The 22952-nt window shown below is 39.6% G+C and overlaps 1 protein-coding gene across 2 annotated transcripts in view; it reads right to left on the reverse strand.

Annotated features, from left to right (window-relative positions):
- plxna2 (plexin A2) overlaps nucleotides 1–10398 on the reverse strand; it is a 222327-nt gene extending 211929 nt beyond the window's left edge. The window contains exon 1 of one of the 2 annotated variants that reach the window (XM_039652640.2): nucleotides 9957–10398. The gene's annotated coding sequence lies outside the window, so the exon portion shown is untranslated. The remainder of the gene's footprint in view (nucleotides 1–9956) is intronic. The other variant, XM_039652638.2, reaches the window with a different exon arrangement.
- Between the last annotated feature and the right edge of the window lie 12554 nt (nucleotides 10399–22952).

Genomic DNA, 22952 nt, shown 5'->3' on the forward strand with positions numbered 1-22952 from the left:
GAGCAGTCATATTTAATCAACATCTCGGTGGACAACACAGGGATCTCTGTGGAGACTCTCTGTGCTGTCACACTTGGGATAATTGTCTTAGATACCCTAATTCGACAGTCGCTCCCCTTAAATGCTCGAGAAAAGAAGCGTGGTTGACCTACATTGCTGTTGATCTGTGAATTATACATGATGTCATCATTTGATTATTTATTTCCTGTGGTGAAATTCATGAAACAAACGCTTACTTTCGTGATTCAAATGTGGAAAGCTGAAGGGAAATGTTGATGTTGAGGTTTGACACCACAGGAGTCATGCAATGGCATCTCTGCATACGCTAGTCGGCCATAAAGAAACAGATTCTGTTAGAAAGCATGGAACGGTTTTCTACAAGTATGTTTATGTACGACACAAACAAATGAATCGTTTGATGGGCGTGCTGAAAAGCTGAGAAAGGACAACAGTGATTGTTCAATGTTATCATGATTCCGGACAGATTTGTACATGCTCAAACAAGCATGCCTCCCCCCTAAAGGTCAGATTTGTGGTCTAATCAATTGCTAGCGCGCCCAATGACCTTGATGTTTTGAAGTGACTCGATATTTCCCAGTTTCATTGCTACTATCGCCTTTGAAGGACAAGCAATCAAACAAAAAGATGCCATTTTCAAAATATCTCGGAAAGCGAACCTGTATAAATCCATTGAACATAATGCACAATTGCCAGAATCTACACTTTTTACCATATTTAGAGAGAAAATTGTAAAGTAATTAAATACAACTATATACATTATAAATAATAAGAAATATTATTATATAACACAAATGATAAAATATACTATGCTATTACAAAGTATGACTATAACTTAAAGGGATAGTTCACTTTGAAATTAATTTTTGATATGTTTTAGCTTACCTCAAGGGCATTCAAGATGTACGAGTCTTTGTTTCCACAGTATTTTCAATTTTGATATTTTTAGGTTCTTGTCTGTCAGTCTTATAATGCAGGTTTAGGGGGTCCACCTGAAAAATCATGCACAGAGAAGTCCAAATTAAACATGATTTAATGACTCGTAAATGTAAGTACACATTGATGGCCCAAGACAAGAAACGAGCGGTTTGTGTGAGAAAACGAACAGTATTTATATTGTTTATATCGTCCAACTGATCTGAAGGCACGGGTGCTTCTCTCTGCACATGTGCCGGGAGTGATCTCTCGTGCATGTACGTCACTCATTGAGTTTACACAGAGATTTCGGATTTTATAAACATATTTAGATACAGAAAATCGCAATGGAAGACGATTTCGATATTTAAATCTTCACAGTGAAAGGTAAAACTTCCGAAATCTCTGTGTAAACACAATGAGTGACGTACACCCCGCGAGAGATCACTTCAGGCGCATGAGAGAAGCGCCCATGCCTTCAGATCAGTTGCCGTGACTGTGATTACAAGAGGTAAAAACAATATAAATACTGTTCGTTTTCTCACACAAACCGCTCGATTGGTGTCTTAGGCCATTAATGTGTACTTACATTTAAGAGTCATTAAATCATGTTTAATTTGGACTTCTGTGTGCATGCTTTTTCAGGTGGATCCCCTAAACCTGCATTATATGACTGACAGACAAGAACGGTTCGACCTAAAAATATCAAAATTGAAAATACTGTGGAAACAAAGACACATCTTGGATGCCCTTGAGGTAAGCTAAAACATATCAAAAATTAATTTCAGAAGTGAACTATCCCTTTAAAATGTACAAATATGTAGTACTATAGTATATGACTAATAAAGTATATGACATATATAGATATATAATAGTATATGTAAAGCTCAGTATACAAAATATATTGCCACAAAAAAAAAAAACAAGAACAATCAAAAGTTGAGGAGCAAGTACAAATTCTGTGGAAATCAGAAACTAGCAAGAACTCAAGGAACCTTTGAATTCAATGTGGCTGCTACCCAAGCCCAAGTAAAGATTTCAAACAGAATGCTGAGCATAAGGGAGAACTTCTCAGTCCAGAATACTTTTCCCACTCTGAGTCGCTCCTTCGATATGACCTTCTGTTCTCATTCTAAGTATGGATACTTCATGTTTTCAAAGGAGCGTGTCCAATGCTCTTGGCACCAGCCAGGCCTTCTGTGAATGTGCTTGCACAAACCAGTGACTATCATGGGTACACAAAGATGGCATGTGTCTACTTTGGAAGTTGAGAGTTTCATCAACTTTCATCATCACTTTCAGTTTGTTTAGCCCTGTGCTGTGGAAAGTGTTTATCTTCTTGAGTTTCCCTCTTTCTTGTTCCCAGTCTCTCCCCCTCTCTTTTCCGAGGAGCCCTGTTTGCTATCAGGCTCAGGAATGAATTTGGGAGGCTTATCGGAGCTCTTTTCCCAGCTGAGGCGGAGAGGATGTGTTAAGGCGTCTGCCTCCTGACAGGAAAGAGGAGCTATCTCTCCTGATAAGGCTATGGCTGACTTGAGAATTGTAACAAAGCAGACAGCATGGATGCAGGTGGGTACACGTCAGTGTACGTGCATAAGCCTGCAGCCAAAAATCCAAGCCAGGTAAAAGCAATTATATTCCCACAACAAAGGAATTATCACCACCAGTGCACCACTGAGAAGGCGGACGAGGTGTAATCTAAATGCACTCTGCTCTTGAATCAAATCAAAATGAAAGTCAATTTAACACTCAAATGACAACTTTAGACTAAATGACAAAATCAAGGACTACAGCCTCTCGTCAATAGGGGGCGGTGTGCAAGCCCACAGCACATAAACACTGGGGGGGGTAATAATAATAATATAATAATACGTTTAATTTATAACGCACTTTTCATCCAAGGATCTCAAAGTGCTACAGGTTAAAAACAATAAAAGATAAACAGTTCTTTAAAAAGAGAGAGAAAAAAAAAAATGGGGTATTCCCATTTCTGTTCTTTGGTAGAAAAAAAAAATTATCAGCATTTCATTTCCCATCCATACAATAAAATAAATTGGTTTGGACCCAATTGACATTCAATCTATATACAATATGGTTCCACGGGAAAAAAAGTATGGAACGATGTACAGGCCTGTTCACACTGGGACGAATCTCACGCACGATATTTGCAGACGTTTAACGACTCGTGACTAAACCAAGGGCGCCAATGTGAGTGTGCACAACGACTCGTAAACAGCCACGCGTAAAAGCGTCATTTTTTAAAAAACGCCTCGGGTTTGTTTCCGACCAATGAGATTGCCGCTTTTACTCGCGTGTTTGGAGCTCCTGAAGTTACAGTAAAACACAACTTAGGGGCGCTCTAACACAAAACGGTCTTGCCGAGCACACATACAGTACATAGCCTCGCCGTCTACACAGCCAGGAAGAAATAAGACGAGGAAGATGCGAGACAAGATGAATGTAGAGATGCTGGTCTCGTTAGTGTTAGAACATAAATAAAAATATGACAATCGCGACAGCGACTATAAAAATCTTGATAAAAGAGAACTGATATGGAGTGGTATTGCAGAGCAAATGTTAGGGAATGAATTCGCATGTTCACTCGGATCATCGTCACCCAAAAATCGCTTGGGTGTGAACACTAAAAACCTGTTGAAAAACGCTGGCGAATAACGTGTGTACGGGCCTTTAGGGTGATTAAATGATTATATAATTTGGGGTACACTAATATAAGTAGATAGCAGTTTATAGTCATTTAACAGACACTGTGTGGTAATTACACGGACAGTGACCATTCCAATAAACAAGACACGAAAGCAATTATTCCAACACCGATAGGATGGATTTCAAAGCTTAATTACACAAATTATGGAATGTAAAAAATTCCATCTTGTTTATAACATCATTCTTTTAGCCTAGCATGTCTGCGGTGGAATCTCTACTAGGGTTTAGCAAGCACAGCATAAGGGTTGTTGTTAAGGGAGGGAAATCATTAGCAGTTTGTGGAAGGCCTCCTTTTAGACGTCGAGTAGAAAACCAGCATTAGCATTTTCGAGGTTTAACATACTGATTTGATGTTACCATGCAATCAGGCTGCAATTCACTGACAAACAAACAGAAGCATAGCGTCGTCCATAGATTATTACTGTTATAGTTGAAATGGGCGGTCTTTACATGCTGTGAAATATGGCATGCATGTGGCGGGAAGGATTATATACACGGAAGAATTATAGAGTCTTAGAGAGTCACCACAAAGAATGAGCCACGAACGTGCAAGGAACCTGTTGTGCGTAAGCCGCTAATGTGCTCCGTGCAGAAGACAGATTGAGGCATTGAAGAATGGCTGTCCTATAGAAGTGTGTCATGAAGGCAATTCCATTAACATCTTAATAAAAGCAGCCCGGGCCCAAGAGAGCCTGGAGGCTCTGACTAACGCTTTCAGTCAATGGCTTGGGATGAAAAAGTAACAGAGGGCCGCACAGTGCAGGAACTTCATGGCAGCATTTTCCTCGGACCGTTACTCTTCCCAAAGGACCGGCCTACAAGTTTGTATGCTTTCCATCATGGTCCACTTGCTCCATTCCCTTTGCCGTTTTCATTTACTGTCCTTCCTCCCATCTGCTGGATTGAAGACCTAAACAAAAGCTTTTGTTTTCCACAAGTTGGCGGCAGATGCAGGGGGAGAGAAGGAGAAGGGGAGTGCTGGCTTTAACTGGAGAACTCTCTCTCCTCTTATGACTGGGCACATGGCAACATGTGTCTTTCTCTCTTGATCACTCTCTTTCACACACACAAAGTCTGTCTATTCTATGTCCTCGAGTATACTTTCTTTTTGGCCAAAGTCTCAAGAGGCAAAACTCCATTATGAAAACCAGATGAAATTAAGCACAGACATCCAGAACCCTCAGCCTACCCAAACTGAACCATCAGCATCTTGCCATAAAACCGCCCTCACTCTTTTACCCTTAGAAAGATTACTCACTGAACTGCATGCATCATCAGCCCCCTCGTGAAAAAAATAGCAGAAAGTCTGAGTTTGTATTGGGTGGTGATTGATTTTTGTCTTCTCTGTTTTGAGTTGCTCACACAAAAGCACTTTCAAGTAGTCTAAGACAAAAATGGTCTCAACAAGCTACTGAGAGCAAAACCAGCTCTTCAGTTGATCAAAGTGCCTTAAGCTTCTGCAAATCAAGTTGATTTTTTTAGGACTGTTGGGAAAAAAGCAAAACCCAAATTCCATTTTATTTTTTCACAAATTCCATTTTTTTTTTCATTTAAATTTTGTGAATTCATTTTTTTTTACCCTTGACTGTTATTTTAGTCGTAAAAAGAGTGTGCTTTTAAAGTTAATGATTAAAATGTATACAAATAAAATAGGAATGAATTTATTAATCAAATTTATTGAGGTAAAAAAAATTAACAAAACGCAATATGTTGCGGCCGGAGTTAAATTTTGTGGCCGCGAATTAGTCTATGTCTGGGAATCTGCATAAAAGTCACGTGCGAACTGCTCGGCTCGGCACAGATGACTTACAGCGCTGAGTTTCTTAACTTTTTGCCAACGAAAGCATATCCGTTGAAGAGCCGCTTCGGCATGCTTTCATTGTTTTGACATCGTCATTGTAGCTGAAATGACGAGGTGGGGGGTTGCTTCCCCCGGTCTGCATTTTCACCAGACATACATTCTTCTCCCACACAAAAACAGAATTTCAAACCAAATATGTAAAATTCCACGAAATTCCACGTTAATTTGCCAATTCCGCAATTCCATCCGCAATTCCGTGATCGCGGAAATCATAGGGCCCTACGTATGTATTGAAAATAGTAAACTGATCTTACAGAGAACATGTTTCAATTCTTATTAAAATGTTGAATAAAACGGCCAGTGTTCTCAGAATGACCGGCACCTGCACGTGATTGACTCTGGCCTACACTCTAGAGCAGTTTAAGGCGTCAACACCCACAATTCTCTGTGACCAATCTGGACACTGGCACCATCCAAGCGAGAGTCTGTCCACCAACTGTTCAAGGGTAATTAGCTGCAGCAGAAAACACAGGCCTAATTACAGTGTAGCCGAACGCCGGGTCACAGTATCAACCCCATGCCTAATCCACCAATGCTGAAGACAAATTATCACACCAGGTTGTTTACACCTGATGTACAGAGATAGACACAGAAGCCACTCAGGCATCCGAAACTATTTGGTAGACAAGTGCATATCATGACCTCTGTACAGTGAATCTGCATCCTGCTTCTAAACATGCGTACACCACCCCGCCTGGCACTGTTTTGCTACACTTGAACGCATGCATACGTTCACCTACAAACACACAGAGACGCTTTACGCAAGCAGAAAGGGTCAAAAGTGATAGCGATCTTTGTTGTGACAGTTGGTCGGTAGAGAGTCCTAGATAAACAGCCAAGCGGCAACGCTGCAAAGAGAATGCGAGATCAATGCGTTAAAGCAAACAAACATTGGATATACAGTACACACTATTATTACATGAGACTAGCATAGAGGAAGCAGATGAACTCTCTCGACAAGGGCCCATCCTGCAGGGCATGAGTGTGCAAGACTGTGTCTGTGTGCACAAGCGGTGGGGGGGACGGTGGAAAGCCTCGCGCTCCAAACGCAACCCACTGAATGCATTTGTACTGTTCACTCATTAAGAAATAGGTCAAGGATTCCGCATGCATGCATCGCAACTTGTCAAAATCTCTTAAGCTAAACGGGCAAGCCCGTATGCCACCACGAGAGAAGAGAAGAGGGGCTTCTCTGGAGGTGTAGTGCACGCTGGTGACACAGCATGCAACTAAAACGAGCATGGTATTATTTATGACCGACCAACCACAAATGCCCCTCTGCTTGTGTTTAAAGCTCGCTGTAATCCTGTGTAATTTCGGACAATGTGGTTTGTTGGCGCAATGTATTCATCAATAGGTGGCGCTATGGAACTATGTGGGCCTACTCGAAGTTTGCTGGAGGGATTGGTCGCAATTATCCATCAGAGAATTAATCCCAGTGTTCAGTCAAAGCCACAGAGAATGATGAGCTCTTCTGCAAACATTAGATGCCTGGTGGACAATGGGCGAGATGAGTGATGAGATAGCACATACTTTAGGATCTTGCCATTTTCACAGCTGCAGAACCTCCTCGGAAAGTACTGATAAGGTAATCTCGCTGACCTCAAAAATACGAGCCAAGAAGATACAAGCACATATCCAAATTGGCCCCTAAACTAACACACTCGAGCAAGGCATTTAACTGGGGCAAGCAGGATAAGCACTCAGCATGGGTCTCTTGTGGCCACCCCATTGAGATTCGACCCTCTGCTTCCCCTCAAACGTATACATCTATCTGAGAGCCAACGGCTAAAGACAGAAGAACAAACCCCCTTTAAGCACATAATACCCTCCAATTACCCTTCAGGAAACGCTTAATGCACCTGACTGACATAGTCAAATCAATAGCATGCGACCCAACGTAAGAATGCTGGAGGCTTTTTGACAATCAGAATGAACATGCAAATCCAACTTAGGAAGCTCACGCTGGGAGGAAAGGTGAAGAGAGTTCTTGATTCACGTTACAATTCCGATTAAACCGCATGGAGCCACCGTGGTAAGGGAAAGGAGGAAGCAGGTAAAGTTGATGGGTGTGCGCCCAGTGGAGACTTGTCCTCGTGGCTTTGTGTAGTTAACCTTATTGATTAAAGAGCCTGTGATCTGGAGATGCTCTACAGCCTTCCCGGTCTCAGAGCGCCTCATCAAAGAGAACAAACTACAAAGCCATGCAGCGACCAGAACACAATGTACAGAATATAATGATACTCTGCTCATCTAAAAGTACTTGTGTAGGTTTGACTCCCTTATCTAAATGTTTAAAACATTGGCGTACAGGACACTATGCGGGAGGCCCCAGTATGAGCCAATTAAAATTATGGTATACCATCAGAGATCTTAAATCTGCACAGTCAGCATGCACTACAAACTAAAATAAAAGTGGGAAAAATCAGTTCACTTTGTAGCAGACCCAATAACAACGCATGCTGATTAACATGACGGAGCGACAGCTTATAACAAAGATGAAAAAAATGTAAATGAAATGACTAAATTGGCTAAAATAACAGAATTTGGCTACGACCTCACCACTTGAAAGCAGGACCCCAGGGCTTACAAAATGCCACTGGATTTGATGTGGAATGTAAACTGAAATTCAGAGATATGTTGACTTATATAAAAGGATTCTATATGATTGAAAGGATTATAAAATACAAGCTGAGCTACTTAAAACATCAAATATAAAAACTTTTAAACTACCATATGGCAAATAATTATCATTGTTGTTCTCTTTGCAGGTGTCTTGTATCAAATTTTCAGGATAAACAGACAAATAAGTGTAATTTGAAGAAAATTAAAAGGTTATGGCATTCATTTCAGTAGCATTTTATGAGCTTCCTCAGCTTTGATAGCAGTGAGTGAATTTGACAAGCTCTATAAAGCTGAAATTCTGTCAGTAATATTTCGTAGTTATCCAACCATGCACAGTTACATCGTCTATAGTTATGTAAATATCTAAACTATCTAGCCAATTACATATTTAATGTGTTGAGCGTGACCGTACGATCGATATCTTATCGGAACGCGTTCAAGCAACCTACTGTTGCTATGGTTACCTCATCAGGCGACCGCGATTTCACTGAGCGTCTGTTTAACACACTGACGAACTTACCGAACTTTTGCGGTTCCTTAAAGGTTTGAAAACCCCGTTGAAACGGAAAAGGACGTACTTTCAAGACTTCTATTGCTTAATTTCTTCATCTCAAATGAACTATGAATCGAATTCTCCACGAAACTGATCATTTAGACGTTCTCCACTAGCAATGCGCTCATTTGAGTTCTTGAACGAGCCGTTCTCACCCTGCCGTCTCGGGTCAAACCGCTGTTACGGAGATAAAAACGATGATGTGAAGAGGTCACGCTCGAGATGAATTCACCTCATCTTCCTCACTGAAAGCGCCGTTTGATTGTGTTAGTCAGACACCGATTAATATCATTCCTGTCCTTCATAGCAGATGCCAGTGATTCTCATGCAAATGCTGGCCGATTTTCTACTTAAAGAAGCATTTATTTTCTTTAGAGCCGATGTCAGAGCCGCGAGTTAAGGGGAATGAAGATTTGTGAGTGCATCTGTTGTAGTCCAGAGGAACGGAACGGAGGTTTTTTGGCGAGAGGAGCTGAATTATGAGCACTCTGCAACAATCTGTTTCACATTTTGAACGTCTATCAACTTCTTTGACAGGCAGCGTCCCACAAAACTGAGTATGCGACTGTGATAGTCATCATGTATTTAAATGGATATTGAGGAAGATTCCGTAGGCTAACGTTACAGGAGTATACAGATAAGATCGCAAGAGCGCAAAGTGAATGGTATGTTTAAATAAGCGTAAATTAAATCAATAAAATAAGGTTAATGGATTATCATCGCGCGAATGAGAAAGAATGATGAGTGACATTTTCATTTGCGTGTTTTTCGCTTTGACGAGGATAATCAGCAGGTTTTATCTCTGATTCAAGATCTCTTATGCGGGAAAAATACGACTAAAATTAGGCAAAATTCAATTAGGCTATTGACACAATCATTATCATTAACTTCTCTAGCTATGTGGTCAAAAAATGCAATTAATTTAGCAAAATTCAACTATCATTATCTGCTTGCATATTAAGTTGAATAAGTTTAAACGTCAAAGTGAGGATAAGGTTGTTTGTTTGATTGAGATTTCCAGCATCAGCATCAGCATCAACGTCTCCATATAGGCTAATGCAGATCCACCAAAATAATTCTCATTATCCTAATTGCTCAACTTCTTTGCGATGTATGAGCAATTTCCCATGAACGATCTGTTTTCTCTACGCTTTCCTCCAACATGCTGCACGGAACACATTAGTATTCCTGGCCACATCTCCCACGAAAAGCATTTCAGGGCTTGAATGAATTCATGAAGCGCGTTTGTCCCATACTCACCTACAATCCAGAAGAAAGCTGAGGATGCTATCTTATGATCAGTCAAAAGATGCCTCTGCGTTCAGCTCAGTTTTGACAGATAGATCCACATCCGAATGAATGCCGAAGCTTCAAATTCATAGGCACCTTTCAATATATTTCTCACAATTCCTCGAAGATTTCTTGCATGCGAGATGATGAATGAACGGTCGCCGCGCGGCTTCAGGTAACTGATCTATGCAGCAAAATGCAACGCTATATCGGTCGATGCAGGAGGATGGTCATTCACAAGCGCATACGCCAAGTGCACGGCACATTCCCCCAGTCCTCTGACACGGATAGCGGCTTGACATCACGCCTTTTTCATCAGCAGCTCTCCGTTAGATCGTCGCGCGCGCGCGCGCTCGTTGCTCTCATATGAAGGTTTTACGCGAGACTGGCACAGGAACCGAAGCCCAGCAGCGTTACAGTAGCAGCGCGTTTAAACCCAGCCCCCTGTGCTAGCACTCACTTACGACCGGCTCTATTTGCATGTCGCATGTTTTAACTGTTTCATTCTCTCAATGATGCTCATTTTACAAATGCACAACAGTTGTGATTAGAAATGTGCATTTGCATATTTAGATTTAATACAATAATCTCGAATATACTAGATAATATATAGCCTATATAGCTTACTACAGTGAGCTGTCTAGTGCAATTTGTCTCGAGGCTATATTGTCTGTATGGGATTATATATCTATTTAGCTGCAGCTTCCTTAATGGGATTAATTAATAAATTCATTAATTAATTAATTATTATTACATCAAAATAGCTGTTTACAATAAAATGAGCATTTGTGAGCAATCACTTCTTTTCTTTTTCTTTTTTTTTTTGTTTTTTTTTTGTTTTTTTGGGGGGGGGGGTGGGGGGGGGGGGTTTGCAAGGCATAAAACGTACAAAACCAAAACTGTGGCACATACAAACATGCGATTCACTAAATATGATCTATAAGTATTTTCAAAAACAGCATGGATGAAGATCTTGCGATATGAAGTTCATGCTTTTGACCTCGTGTGAGAATACAGAAAAATTCAGTAAATTACATATATATATATATATATATTTGCAGTTAATAAAAGCCTAACAATATGTTAAATATTGTTAACATAAAAAAAAGTATTGTCTCTTGTTTTACAAGCAGCTGCAAGTGTGAGGGAAATGCTAGCCCACTAGTAATTTTGCTAGACAGTGCCATCTTTGGACAGAAGATTGCAATTACCTCATCTAAATCTAGTCAACAGGGGTTTAATCGAGATATTTTGATTAGAACTCATTATAATGGGTATTATATTATGGGTCCATAAACTATTATTACATCTCAAAATAGCTAAACATAATTTAACATTGAGAATTAAACATGACACATGACTACATAATATTGCATTGTTTAAAGCTACATGAAACAAAATAATGCATAATATACTAAACTATATCTTGCATAATCATTTAGTAATTAAAAAACAATAAAATATAAATTTTAATCTGAATAACATTTAAAGAAAACCCATTCATTTCTTATGAAAAAAAAACATTTAGAAACTTACAAACAACTATCCCTCTCTATCTTCGAGAAAAAACATTGAAGTAATAAACGTTGATAGTGTAGCCTTTTGTTTTGCACAGAAAGGGAGAGAATGAATATTGCCATGCTTAAATTATTGTTCTATAGACACATTTGTTCAGTCATAATCATGTCAGTCCTTTATTTATGCGGCTTATTCCTGTAATAAAAAAAAAACAAACTGTCTTTCATCATCACAAACATATTTCTGTGTAAAAGGAGTGCATCATCACAATCACAAATCACTGCTAGCTATTCTTGTCTATGCCGATGTTTGTTTCAGATACAGTGTGTGTGTGGAGATCAGCTAGGCACCCAATTTTGCTTCATAATTATCTGTGCTTCTGCTTTCCGTAACCTGCATCTATATATAAATCACATGAACTGTCCTTTTGCATTTCCTTCCAGAGGAATTAAAGGCTAAAACTTGTTTCATCTAAAATGAATAATTTCCCAGCATCACAGACTCATATAACCCCAACAAATGATATTTGGCTGTCAGAGAGGATTAGTGGGCCATTAATAGTCTCTTTCTAGTAAACGAGATATTGCATCATCAATACCTTTTTACAGACTACATCAATCTTTTCCTCGTTCTTTTTAGTTTATGGAAGGGAAAAAAAACCCATCTCACATCAGACGGCAGGGAAAGTTGCTGGAGGTAATAGAATAACCACAGCCAGACAGGCTGCAGGATTTTGTCACATCTCCCAGCTGCACATCTGTCGCCGAAACTTTTAAAGTGGCATTCTACAATCGATAGTTTGATCGGTTTGCTCAAACAGAAATGGATTACACATTGGCCCGTCTTCTACATCTTTGTACTTTAAAAGGGGACATTGCGGGAGCACTTATTCCATGATCCATCAATAATTTAGAGTGGGAAACGAACCGGTGGCAGCCATCAGAAATATTGCAAAACTGCCAGAGGAGAAGAGAGCATATACCAAGTCTTGTGTATAACCTACTAAAAGCTGTGTGTACTCTTAAAAGAAGCTGGGTCAATATCTGGAGGGCGTCCATATTGAAGTTCCACTACACTAACTCTCAAATGCATCTTAGTCATTCACTGGTAATCAAATATAGGTTTTTATTCCAATATATGATTCACTGGTCATTATGCAAGTGGTATGTTTAAATAAAGGGTGATTCAATTTGAATCGCAAAGTTAAAGCTCAATCCGGTTAGACTGAGCCGAACACTCATCTGCATAAAATGAGAAAACGATTGTTTTATCTATAAGTCATTAGTGCTGCCAAAATGTGTAGAAAGTGTACACACAAATGAAATCTCTGATTAAAGAGCACTGTGTAGCTCACAATATATTTAGCCATGGTGCGCATGGGAAATGAAGGTTCGTATTCAGGTTTTAAAAGCGAATAAAAGAACCATTCCCCAAAGAAACTTTCACTTAAGTTCAAAAATAACTTTTTTTCTTAGTGTGAATAACATTTTAATAAACTAAAGAACCTTTTTCCAGATATCATATAACCTTTAGACCAATATGCCGATTAACAACCTTTATGTGTCATGTCCTCTCTCTTTATATGAAGAGTTCAGATGCAAAAGCCTCTAAATGCCATTTGAAATTTTCTTCAAGAATGTTAATTTTTATCAAGCTTGTATATTTAAGTTCAGTAATTTCACTTAAATGGCAATGAAGATTACCTATGAATTGCCATTTAAGTGAAATTACTGAATTTAAATATACAAGCTTGATAAAAATGATTATTTTAGAAGAGAATTTCAAATGGCACTTAGAGGCTTTTGCATCTGAACTCTTCATATATTCTCTTATCCAGTCTTATTAAAAGGTATAAATAAACAAACAAGATTTAATTGTGTTGTATGGGTCTGTAAACATGGTATTTATACATGGATTCCTGGATTCTCTCGCATTCCTCAAGTTGATGAAAAAGGTAACATTTGACTTTGGCCATTTGAAGTCAGCCGACAGATGAGTGTGAATGGAGACTGCAGCTGTGTAGCGGAGAACACATGTCCCGCGTTAAAACCACTGCGCGGCTTGACTCAAGGTTGAGCTCAAGTGCCAGCCTTGGAACGAATGCTATAATTGGTACAATCCATGAAACATTATGCCTGACCTTGGCCGTGGTCATACAATCTGAGCCTAATTACTGATGATTGCTGGACTCCGAGGGGCAGTGATCGGGTCCAACATCCAGATGGTGAAAAAGTAATATGGATCTGAAATATTTCAGAAGACTCAATTAAAACATGTCACTTATGTTTGCTGGAATTTTCAGATCTTCCCTGCAAACCTCCTTCAAACTGTGCAATGTATTTATACAAAGGCTCCACTACTCATAGTGTATTGATGGATGAGGTGTTGGTATCAAAAGGCTACTCCTCTACAACAGTTTCCACAGAACCCTCTCCTCTCTGGTCATATGCGGTGGATGCAAATCGATTGGCCCATAACTCACACACACCTCTCAAGGGGCTCCATTAAACCCCTGGGATTCTGCCATGTGTGAGTTTGTATATGTATGGGCACACAGGCTCACTCCAGCTGCCCGACTCGACAAGCTTAACACCGCAACGAACAGGCAAACAAAAGTATGAGTCATTGCTCACCCTGCTGACAGCTTTCCTGCGTCTCGCCAGCCGTCCGCCGTGGAGAAACATGACAGACAGCTTCAACACCGCCGAAAATAAGCCCCTCCTCCACCTTAACGCCAGTCTGTGCCACGTATTTGCAATCAGAATGCAACAGTGCTCATTTTGAGGCCAAGGTGAAGGGACTAATTGCAGGAATTAGACGGGCGTAAAGTGTCTGTCGTAATGTTTATCCATCAGAGATGATGTGGCGAGACAAGGAGGGGAGAAATTGCATTGTATTATGGAAAGGTGCAATTGTTCGGCATGATTTCGATTTGTCGGGTGATCAGCTCAGTTGGCGAGTCAGACGCAGGGGCGATGAGTGTAACGCAGGGCGATGGCCCGCTGCAAGACCGACGCTCATCCGTTTGTGGATCAAAGTGCTCACATGCCGTAATTTTGTAGCGAGCTGAAAGGTTTCAAAGAGGCTTTAGCTTTGACGCTCCATGGCGTCTCATCTCCCCTCTTCTCTTTTGCCGTCTGAAAGCGTCACAAGGGAAAGTGGGACTCCGTCAGCTCAGCGGGAGCCCCATTCCAGCTCTTCGCTCAGCCGTGGCACCCAGCTCACGCAACACACACCAGCCATAACAACAGCTGATTCTTACAGACACAGAGGATGAGTACTCTGAGAACATTCCCTGAATCTGTGATTATGACTGTGTGCTATTGATGCGAAAAGTAGAGCTGCATTTCTGCCCTCTTTTGGAGTGACCACGCACTTGGTCGACACACTTCAGGAGACATTTTTACCTGCATGACATAGCAGACAATTCAACTGCAACTAACACGGGTTTAGGAAATTCTTACTACAAAATGAAGCAATATAAGCCACATGAAGATTACAGCGAACCAGTGCGTTTAGAAGATGTTTAACTGTGGTAGCCTAAAGCTAAAGCACATTCTATTTACTTTGCTATTATTACACAAAGCCAACAGCAGTGACTTGAAATTAATATGAATGAAGCATAAACAATAGTTTTCATAAAACAATACGTTTTAAATGAATACAGAATGTGGCATCAGTGTACTGTAAGTTTAGTAAGGTTACAAAAACAGCTTTTCCAATCATAATGAATTGGAACTATAGTAATTAGCCTCAATAAATTAGTTAAAATAATATATAACACATAATAATAACACAATAATATATAACAAAATAATAAAACACAGTCACACACGTATATAATAGTCATTACTGAGGTCAGTAATGTTTTTTTTTTTTTAAAGAAATTAATACTTTGCATTAAATTGCTTAAATGACAAATTAGGGATGCTCGATATATCGGCCAGGATATCAGTATCGGCTGATATATGTTCATTTTTAATGTTATCGTTATCGGCCTGGTAAGAAAATTTGGCCGATATACAGTATTAAAGCCGATAAATAACGTATTATTCCCTTCAGCTGAGACACTCATTGAGAACTGTTTATATTTTTGAATTTCTTGAAATATGATTGAAATCTCTTCAAAAAATTAAAATCTGGTTCGGGACAACATGTGCAACGCAAATCTGTCATATCGGCTATACAACACTATAATGAGAACATCATTATAATTGTGCGCTTGGGACGTGGATTTAATTGTGAGACTTTTGTTTTTGTAATCAGGCTCTCAAAATTAGATAAAAATTTGGATTTAAGTTTATCGGCCGATATATCGGTTATCGGCTTTCAAATATAAAGAATTATCGGTTATCAGTATCGGCCAAAATCGGTGCATCCCTACAGAAAATACATTTATAATGTTACAAAATATTTAAATTTTAAATAAATGCTGTTCTTTTGAACTTATTAATTATCAAAGATTTCTGAAAAAAATAATGCATTGCCGTTTCCACAGAAATATTAGGCAGCACTGATAATAAGAATAAACATTTCTTGAAGACAAAATCTGCACATTAGAGCATAAATATTTTTTTTTATAATTACCAACACCAAACTATAGAATGCAAGTGTATCTATCCATATCTAAAAAGGAATAATTCACGTCAAAATTAAAATCAGTCATTTAAAATCATAATTTACTCACCCTCATGTTGTTCCTCGTAAACTAGTATGACAAGAATTTTCGAGCAACCATGTATTTCAGCTTGGTTCATCCAAGATTGGTGAACTAAAGGCATTCACTGTCACTTATTTCAGATTGTTTCGTCTGTTCCTTTCACAAAGCTATTGAAATTCTACAGACACGTCATATAGACTATTTTTATAGTGCTTTCATGATGCCATTTCATCATTTTTGCCTTTTCTCACACTCACAACATGCCTTTGTTGTATGGAAAACAGCACTGTGAAAATGTCTTCTGATGTTTGCCTTTTGTGTTGCATGGAAATAATTACCCTAAGTCATGCATGGTTTGGAACCAGATGAGAATAAATGACAATTTTTCATTTTGGGGTGAAGTATTCCTTTAAAGATCTTTAATTCTGTATCTCATTGTGTCTGTGTGGCACTGGGTTTCTCGATTACACTGTCTCTTTTCACAGAGAAGGCAACTGGTGTATGCCATGTCCTAACACATGCACACACAGACTATGATCAGTGTGTGTGGCAAAGTGGCTGGAGCAGAACCTCTGCTCACTGAATGGATCATCTTTGTGTAGCGACAGTTGCTTTTTTGGTAGCATGGATGCATGGACACACAGTAAGAGCAGTCAGTGGCTGTAGACTGACACATATGTACTACCAACCTCACCACACACTAGCTATAGGTGGAGAGGAGAGAGCGTGAAAGAGCCAATTCAATGGATGGGGAGTATTAGGAGGTCATGATTGCCAATGGTCAATGGAGGGGATGTGGGTTACACCCCTACTGTTTACTAGAAGATTTTTAATGATCACAAAGAGTCAGGACCTCGGTTTCACGTTTCATCTGAAGGACGGAACATGTCTCAGCAGCTCACAAACTCCATCTCTGCATTTGCTGTGAGTTTGGGTTGCTTATATAACGTTCATCTGTTCTTCCAATGTTTCATCTTAGGACTCGCGCTCGCATTGATATGGTAAAATCAACGTCATTGTTCGTTACTATGTGTACTTTACGGTGTAGCAAGCCTCAATACAAGCAGAGGTGACGTTGTTATGGCATGGGCATTTTTGTTTTTGTTTCAGAGAGCTGTCTGGCCAATCAGAGCAGAGTAGCTCGCGGAAAGGAGGGATTTAGAGAGATTGATTCATCTGACGAGTCATTTGAGAATCATTGAAAATGTGGTGATGTGCAAATGTATATTATGAGAAAATAACCCGTTTCTTGACCTTTGAGCACGTAAACCTGTTGTAGGAGACTCCAAAACATCTTTAAAATAGCATAATGGGCTCTATGCACGGCGGTATTTCCGGTGAAGGTGTAAGGATGCTCGATAACTTCCGCCGATCGTAGAGTCCAATACAATACCGAGAATTTATATTGAATTTTATACTCTATGGCTATTCTAAAGAGACGTTTGTCACAAAAACAGACACCCCTCGTTGTGTATTTAAAAATTATATTAAATAAACATAGCTAAATATAAAATTACATCTAAACGCATGAAAGTTTCGTTTCAAAGACGGGAGGACAGTAAATTTTGAAGACTCTGCCAATATCCCGTTTTAATCTCCCCAACCGGAAACTGACGAGCATCCTTGCGTCAAATGCGGAACTTATACGTGCATATAGCCCATAGGGGCACTTCAAAAAACAATTGTTGAATCTTGTATATAGCTTACAATTTTGGTTTTATCAATAAGCAATGTAAAAACATATGTTAAAAACAACTTATTGGTCATGCATTTTTTTATAGTGAATGGAAAGAATTGGACATGTTTTTGCCACTATTTTTGTATCAACTCTTCCTTTCAGAAGATACTCAGTGATCAATCTGTTTTGAAGAGAAACACTTATGTCCACCCAACCTCCATTCTGCAATTGTCAGGGGCCCGTCTGAACCGTTCACCTGCTTCACCATTTCTGAACCTCTAACTTATGGCTAAATCATCTTTCTGTACCCATCTGATCAGGAATGAAAGACCCTCACGCTCGACAGCGAACAAACATCATGAAAAAGCTTCGACGTGATGCCCTCTGGGGACCTTCGGTTACTTCAGAAAACAAAATGCGTTTCTCCTTCTCTGTTCTGCTCTCACCGAGAGACAAACACAAGAGACTGTAATTGCCAGCAGCGTGTGAGTTAGCGTGCGTGTACATCACGGCACATATCGCGCTGAAGTGTTTATTATTGTTTTTGCCCTTCCTTGAAGGCGTCTGACTGGCAGAGGGCGGAGGGAACTCACTGCAGCGCCGCGTTCTCGCACATCCAGTGCGTGGGAGAGAGTGGCAGGCCTCGTCAGCTAGCGGTGCTAGCAGAAACAACGGAGAGACTGAACCACGCAGATGGCCGAGCCTTCAAACACAACGCTGCCATCCGTATCACATAAACATCATCCACACTCCTACCAGAGAAGATCATGATGGAAAAAAAACAATTAAGCGTGCCACTTTCGCAGCAGAGTCATTTACACATTTCAGCATTCGCAAGGACTCATTATCGCAAATATTCCTAGGGCTCCAGACAAAAATAAAACATTTAGGAAATTACTTTTTAGATGACAAATTACAGGATCGCTCAAAGATGATTGCTCAGAAGTGCTACAGTTTATGGAGTACATGATTCTTTCTTTGGCTTTTAACAAGTCACAGTTACTGTGAGCTGTGATGAAGAGGCCTTCAAGTAGCTTTAATTACGCAGTCAAACAAACTAGTCAGTAACTAGACTAACACAAGTCTCACAAACCTAAAACACGTCACAGTAACGTAACGGTTGCCGGTTCATTTCAAATCACCGTGAACGAGTAACAGCTCGATTCACTAACAGAGTCTGATTGAAAAAGTGCTAACTTACTGATTTATTAAAAAGAACTGGTTTAAAATAGTAATTGCGGTGTTCAATCATTTCAAATTATTGTCATGAACATACATTTTTATAGTAGTCGAAGTCTACAATGCTTGCTATGACATGCCTGCATACACAGTCATACATTCGAAGATATGATCTCTAAAGACAATAAATGAAGAGTTCAGATGCAAAAGCCTCTAAATGCCATTTGAAATTTTCTTCTTTAATGATGATTTTTATCAAACTTGTATATTTAAGTTCAGTAATGTCACTTAAATAACAATTAATAGGTAATTATCATTGCCATTTAAGTGAAATTACTGAACTTAAATATACAAGTTTGATAAAAATCATCATTAAAGAAGAAAATTTCAAATGGCATTTAGAGGCTTTTGCATCTGAACTCTTCAAATACACTTGCCTCACAGAGTCTGATATACACGCAACACAAGCGCTTGCAAAAATTACACGCACGATAAATTGGCCTCCATTTTAATAAGATGCTTATCAGAACGAGAGTCTCTGGGAAATGACTATGTGTTTTCCTGGCTCTCGCATTGTCGCAGATCTTGATAATGTATTTGATTTTAATTAGAGGTATTTCCACACCCTGCTACGCCAAACGCCTCTCAATGTAGCGGTGTCTACCGTAGCGGGCGGAAACAGGCGTGGGCACGTCCCAGCGATTCTGCACGGCTCCGGACAAATCAAAGCCATGGCTATTAAGCAGAACCACACTTAATAGGGTAATCTCCTGTTGATTTTGTCATTATGTCTCCCACAATCAGTAACGAGGCATAGTGTGCATACTAATAAACTACTTTGCATATTAGCGAGGAGTTTTGAATTTGTGCCAAGTTCAAAAGGCTCTTTTAAAAATATATGTTTGTCGATGCCACACCAGTTAGACTCTCTACAAGTCTCCTCTTGACTGGTACTTTTTCTGCTAAGTCACTTAAAAGCATCTGCCAACAACATGAATGTAAATGTACATGACACAGGCCTTCCTCAACAAACATTGCCATCTTTTTGTTTTGCCTGGGGTTCAGTTTTCCATTTCCCAGATGGACTGAGTGAAGAACAAAATTTGTTTTCTTGGAAGCTCAGAAGAAAGAAGAAAACATACAGAGTGTGCAGAGAAAGAAACATATCTCTCTTCCTAAGTATAACATTTTACTTTTGTCATATCTCATCATCAGTTTTGTCCAAAACCTTGCACTGCAGTTCAAAATGGGGCCAGATTTTAATGTTTTGTAAAGAAGCATCCAAGGCAGTTTTTGACAAAGCACCAATGAAAACAATAATACGGTCAAATATTATAGCAATTTAAAATAAACTGTTTTACATTTTAATGTAATTTATTCCTGAGATGGCAAAGCTAATAACTCTAGTGTCACATGATCCTTCAAAAATCATTCTAATATGCTGATTTCTAATATGTGGATTTCACATCTTTGCTGCCCTTTTTGTCAGTTTAATGTGTTCTTCCTGAATAAAAGTATCCATTTCTTTCTTTCACAAAAGAAAAAAAATCTTACACGATAAGCTGCTGTGAGCAAGTAAGACATGCTGTACAATATAGCATACAAAAATGATCTGTAGCAGATCTATACAGGTGGAGCTGGGGAAGTTGAGGGGGCTCTTTCCCACTACACATTACCAGCTCCACTCGGCTTGGCTCGCCTTTGTTTGGTTTTCCACTGTGTAAAAGTTGTACATGTACCTGCTTTCGGGTACTTTTTTTTATAGTATCACCTCCGGCGAGGTTCTGAGCGAGCTAAGGCGAGCTAAGCCAGTACTAAAATGTGACGTGAAAACAATGCCGACTGCTGATTGGTAGGGCTGGGCGATATGGCCTAAAAATAAAATCTCAGATTTTATTTTTATTTTTTTTTTAAATCGATTTACGTTTTTTTTTACGATCCTGACCCGAGGATAGTGACGGGAAATATCGGCCTGAGCCATGTTGTTGCTTGCTGTATGCTGTTTCCGTTTCGTGTGTGCTTTCATGTTTCATGTTGTCGCTTACTATACTGCTACGTGAGTGAAACAAATGCTACGGAAACTCCGGGGATCCAAAAATGTGACATTACACAAAAGCTCGATTTACTTATATTTTTAAATTGCCCGCAACAAAAAATTCGAATTAATTAATTTAATTGATTTTTTGCCCAAGCCTACTGATTGGTCAGAGAGAATCGTCACCATTCACTGCGTCATCATTGCACGCGCCAGTATATCTCGCCATTTTTAAATAGTTTGGCCAGAGATCGTTTCTAAACTTACTACTACTATTATTATGGCAACTCGGAAGAATGCGCCGTGGTCAAACGAGGAGGTGCAAACTTTCCTTTGTTTGGTTGCCGAAGAGAGGATCCAGCGAGAACTTGATAGGGCAGCGAGGAACGAAAGGCGTCGCTATGATGACCGGGAACTATTTGTGGCGGTACTGTCTGAAATGGAAAAGAAAGCGAAAAGAGAGCCGAGTCGAGTCGAGTTGGTACTGGAAAAGCACCAAAAGTGCGCTCCTATTCTCCCTATTTCCAAACATTTACTATCAATAAAGTAGCTAAAAAACTTGACAGGTTATATTTCAGCTTTTCCCCATCAAAAAATGATTGTCAGATTTTAATTAAGCATGTCAATGTTTGCAGTGCCCTCCACAACCCAAGTGACACTGAGCTCAATTAATCTGAAATAATTCCATCTCTTATGAGCAGTCAAAGGACACCAGAAACACCCCATCACAAATTCATCCCATTACCTTTTCGTTAAACCCCCAAAATGCCAACAGACATGAATTACTCATTTCATCTGGCTAATATCCCCCACCAAGGGATGCGGAACGCACAAAGGACGAGACAATTGCGTTCAGCATTACGTGTCACCGCTCTCCATCGCCAGGGGAACAGATGGAGTGATGCTGAGAACGAGGGTGAGACTGATGAAGGTTTTCTCCCAAGACAGGGATTTAGACCTCTCATCCGCCCATCCCGAAAACACCACAGACAGCTGCTGATACTTTAATCCCACCTGGCCTTTCACTCCCGACCAGGACCAAAGCCTATGCAGATAGGAGGATGTAAATGGAGGATGGGGGGATAAAGAAAGGAAGGATGGCAGGGATCGGGACGTGACAGAATCATTAGAGCCGGCCTCATCCGTCACGGTGCCGGAGAGGTAGATGATAAGGACATGGGTCACGGTTAAACATGTGACAGGAAGAATGTCAAATGGCCTTGCCGAAATCCACACAGCATTGAAACGGAAATGTGACGAATTGTAACCTCGTGGCAAGAAGATGGGATTTAGTTAAAAATACAAATATTTGTAGTATTACTGGTACTTCTGATCAAAAATCGTCATCAATTACTCACCCTCACATCGTTCCAAATCTGTAAGACTTTCTGTTCATCTTCAAATCACAAATGAAGATATTTTGATGAATTTTTTAAGATTTCTGCCACTCCATTGACAGTCCAATCAAATACCGCTTAGTTGTTTAATAAAAAGTTCATAAATGGATCGTAAAACGAATCCATATGAATCAAGCTGTTTAGACTCCATCTCTTTGTATGATGAACAGATTAAATTTTGGCTTCATATATAAACCCTAATCAGCAAATCAATAAACATAAACTCAACCGTACTTGCTTGATGCACGAGAACAAATCTCATTGGTTCTTGGGGAAGCTCAAATGTGCTGCGTATTACAGAACACACGAGAATGAACCTCATTGGTTCTCATTGAGCTTCCATTTACCACAACTGATGCGTTGATTAATGTTTAGCTATATGTGAATAAAAACCTAAATTAAATCTGTTCATCATATAAAGCAATCGTGTCGCTTCAGAAAATTTAAACTAATACGCTTAATTCATATGGATTCATATACGATCTCTTTATTATGAACC

The sequence above is a fragment of the Pimephales promelas genome, chromosome 20, assembly GCF_988280905.1.
Source record: "Pimephales promelas chromosome 20, fPimPro1.hap1.1, whole genome shotgun sequence".
Taxonomy (NCBI): domain Eukaryota; kingdom Metazoa; phylum Chordata; class Actinopteri; order Cypriniformes; family Leuciscidae; genus Pimephales; species Pimephales promelas.